The sequence below is a fragment of the Cupressus sempervirens genome, chromosome 4 (genome assembly GCF_028749045.1).
Source record: "Cupressus sempervirens isolate cs-2001-9-10 chromosome 4, ASM2874904v1, whole genome shotgun sequence".
Classification (NCBI taxonomy): Eukaryota; Viridiplantae; Streptophyta; class Pinopsida; order Cupressales; family Cupressaceae; genus Cupressus; species Cupressus sempervirens.
The window spans coordinates 45,650,184-45,654,635 of NC_143121.1; the positions used below are offsets into that span (position 1 = coordinate 45,650,184).

Below are 4,452 nucleotides of genomic sequence, written 5' to 3' on the forward strand. Positions count from 1 at the left end.
TTTATAAGCCTAGCATGATGATGCATAATTGAAACTTATATTTTGGATTATAATAAAACTATACATGAGCATATGCTTACAAAACATGAAATAGATTGACAACAATATTATTAGATAGTTCAACATTGCATCAATCTAATGTCTTCCAATTTTAATATATAATAGAGATTACAAATGGTCATATCAACTTCTATTATAGCTATACATGATTTCTACGATAGTCATTAAAGAACAACTATATTTAGAATCTTTCAAAAAGATAAATTATGACATCATCCATGATCTGAAAACATTTCCTACACCAACTATTTGAAAGACACAACACTTCAATTACTATTGAAAATCCAAGTGCAAAGCTCATTCCTAGCTCAACTCCCCACCATATATCCACCTCTTCTCTATCTTCACTTGTCTTATCAGTATTAAACTCTAGCAAAACAATTAGAGGACAAGATTGATTTTGATGAGTCCCACAATAGGTTGTATTGAGTTGGAGGATGCAGAGGCCTAAATTGTTTGAGAATGATGGTGTATCAAATGTGTAGAATTGTCTACCTTGTGGTATTCTACCTAAAAGATTTGTGTAGGACACATTGAGATAGCCCAAGAATGTGAGATTTTGGATCTCCAAAGGGATATTTCCAAAGAGTAGGTTGTGTGAGAGATCAAGCGAATTCATCATCACCATATCCCCTAGAGTATTTGGAATTTCACCAGTTGCATTATTTCTTGAAATATTATGAGCAACCAAACCAATGAAAAATATTATATTTGGAGGAATTTCACCTATTAAATAGTTTTTTGATAGATCAATACATTTTACAAGTGCCACTGATCTTTCAAACTCCATCTCTTGTGCTTTGTTAATGATTGTCACTCAATCTACATAGGTTGGCATTGAACCATTAAGAAGGACATAAAATATTTTAGTTGTCACTATCTAGTTTTCCATGGCCTACAAAGATGAAATGGTGGATGGAATGGTTCTTGAAAGTTTGTTGGATGAAAGACCCAAGATTTGAAGAAGTGGTAGCATTGTAACTTTTAAAGGTATCAGACCTTCAAATCTATTTGATCTCAAGATCAAAATCTTAGGATTTTTTAGTCTCCCTATCCAATTTGGAATAACTCCTATCATTTTATTGTTGGTCAAATCTAGTATCTCCAATTGCTTACAGTTTGAAAGAGATGATGGGATGTATGAACTTAGTCCATTTCCTCCCAATTTTAATGTTTGAAGAGAAAGCATGTCTCCAAACTCCCATGGCAACTTGTACTCCAAATAATTGTTCTCAAAATTCACCATCTTAGTAGAAGAGCTATTTTTGAAATAGGTAGGAATCTTACCTATAAGCTTGTTATTTGAAAGATCCACAATCTATATTTGGCATATGGAAGATGGAATGCTATTGGCAAGATAATTTTGAGAGAGAGACATATTCAAGACTAGAATATTTTGTTGTAATGGATCTACTTAGTTGATTCTTTGATAGGTCCAGCACCATGAGAAAATAAAAAGGGGGCCAAAGCTAACCTTGAAAATTATTGCTATGCAAATCTAGAGTCCACAATGGGGTTTCCCTTATAGAACAAGATAAAACTCCTGATAAATTATTATGAGAAAGATTGAGATACCCAAGAGAATGAAGACCCCATATCCACTTAGGAATATTTCTTGCAAGACTACAGTTGGAAAAATCCACACTTGAAAGATCATATTGGGTTATCAGGAATGTTGGAAACCCACCTTCCATCTTACATGAATTTAATGATAGTGCTTGTAAAGAGAATTTTGGAATCCATGTTGGGCTAAACTTGGCAGTTAAGAGGTTATTGGAAATATTTACATTGGAAAGCTCGCTAAGATTATGAAAGTGAGACTTTGAAAAAGTAAAGGGTGTTCAGTTTAGAAAGATTGGAAATGCTGAGAGGGATGAAACCTTGTAAATTGTTGTTACTTAGATAAAGCACTTCAAGAAATGAGAGTGTTGGGATAAGGTGACTTAGCCTTACCATGATCTATTGCTTTATTTGTGTTTTCTTGGAAAGTTTCTAATTGAAGTTAGATTGTTCCACATGAAAAGACTTGGAGTAGAAAAATAGAGAGCTTCTATTTTTTGGTGATTTATTCTCTCATGTTTTGTTTTATGAAAGGGTTGTGTATAAGGAACTTTCCAAAATAATTTGAAGATGTGTTGAATGTAGATGCTTTAGAAACCATTTCCTCTTGTATGAAAACTCTCTAAGTACAAAGAATTGTTGTAGATAATTAAAAGAGAGACATGAGAAGTTATTTGCACAGGGTTATGCTGCCAGATTTTCTCTAGAAAGGAGCAAGATGTAAATCTCCATGTGAAGGCTGAAAATGTATTGTAACTTGTTGCTGAATAATACATTAGCTTGATGGTTTGGACAGTGGGTTTTCCCCAGGTATATTTGTGTTCTCTATTCTATCTCATTCTTCTAGTTCTATCATTTTAGAATAATAATTTGTATGTCGTAATGCTGCTGAAATTTATTTAGATTGGTAAATTGTAAGAACTTTTCTTTAAAAGTTTAATTGTGGGAAATCAACTATGTTTGTTTCCACTTTTATGGCATAGTAGTATGCACTTTTATTTGCTTATTAGAAGTTTTTCAAGGAACTATTGGATATTGGATGTGTATACTTATCTCAAATTAATTTTTGTGGTGCTCTCATTTCCCCCCGATTGGTATCAGAGATTAGTTTTGTGAATCACATGTTGCTTCCAGGTGAGGATTCACAAAGTTTCTAGTTCTAGGTATTTCTTTTGTTAAGATTTCTTGGCTTGTAGAGCTTGAAGATTTTTTTAAGAAATAGGCTAATAATTAATCCTTGGATGGGTGGAAGTGTTGCAATTGATTTATTTTTTAGGAGACAACATTCATTTCTTTAAGGATGGTGAAGACAAAGAAAATAGAGTTGGTCATGTTGAAATGACATTGATCTTGAGGTCTTGGTTGACAGAAGAATAACTCTTGATGCATGGGTATTTGAAGGTGTTTCTTTTGTTACCTAGAATTCATAGAGGTTATGGAGTTGATCATTGGATGGTTTGGAAGCTTTTGGATAGCCTATCTCTCTCAGATGCAGGTACTAAAAGTGGGCCTAGAGTTCATGTACTATGCTTTCCTCTTGGATGATTATACATGCATGGCTTGGATTCTTGTTCATTGGATTTGAGGAGTTTATAAATTTTCCTTAAAAAATCTATGGTGATGCTCATCTATGATAATCTATTATTCTAGGTCTGGTTATTTGGTAATTTTTTAAGGACTTTTAGTCTTCTAGATGAGAAGTGGGCGTGGATGTGCATGGGTGTTCTTAAACACAATATTTTTGTAGGTTTTGCATGTTGAAATAAAAACTTGTGGTTTTTTTTGAATCTACTGAAGAGTTATTTTCTTGACTCTTGTTACTTTAGAGTGGTACTAGATGAGATAGTTTTAGTTCTACATGCATGCATTCTTTGTACATGGTGAGAGGAGGTGTTTATTCTTTCTCTGCATGGAGATGTTGGTACCTGATCAGTCTCTCAAAATTTTTTTTGGTGATGCTTTGTTGGATTCTTGGACTATGGTGCTTGATGTGGATATGATTAGCAAATAATATTTGTGCTTGATTTTGTGTTTGAGTCATGTTGTCTACATGATTATTCTATTTGATCTCATTTGTACATGTCACTAATGTGATAGTGGGCTTTCATGTTGCAATGATTGGATCTAGAAGTTATGTAGTTAAGTGGGTAGGCCACCCATTTAATTGTAGTGGGACAACATGGATGTGGACTATCTATATCCATTAGATTTTATTCAGTGTTGGTGCAAACTTGTTAGCTGTCCTTGTTTGTGGTCACTTAAGAATTTGTGTGGTTGCTTTGGGATGAGAGGATGGGTGATATTTGAGTACTTTTATAGTTAGTTATGGAGTCCTATAGCATGGTGAATTTCCTTAGTTTGGAGATATTGGTTTCACTCAGTGTGATGTGTGGGCCTAGATGATTTTTAGATTTGGAGGATGGTGTTTCATATGCTTAGATAGCTCGATATCACATTTTAGTGAGAGCTTTGGTAGTGGATATAATTTTTCCATCATATGGTGATGGATGATCTTCTTTAGTGTTGTAGATGTTGGAGGATGCTTTAGATCCTATTGCTACAGAAGTGTCTTTGACATTTGTTGGTTCACTAGTTGGAGATGGTATCTTCATGTGATTGGAGATATTGACATCTTTTGGATCAAGGGGTCCTACTAGAGATGTTGTTTATGCTTTTATTTGATATGTTATCATGGTGACTTCTATGTCATGGTTTTCTCTTTATAACTATTTAGAGTTGTGACATGATACAGTTATTTGATATAATCACATGAAGCATGTTATCTCTTTGGAGGAGATGGTTTAGATCATGATGTCATGTTTATGTTCCTGA

At 33.8% G+C, this 4,452-nt stretch overlaps 1 pseudogene; it reads right to left on the minus strand.

Annotated features, from left to right (window-relative positions):
- Nucleotides 1–241: 241 nt before the first annotated feature.
- Nucleotides 242–2,016, minus strand: LOC149559860 (uncharacterized; annotated as a pseudogene).
- Nucleotides 2,017–4,452: the final 2,436 nt, after the last annotated feature.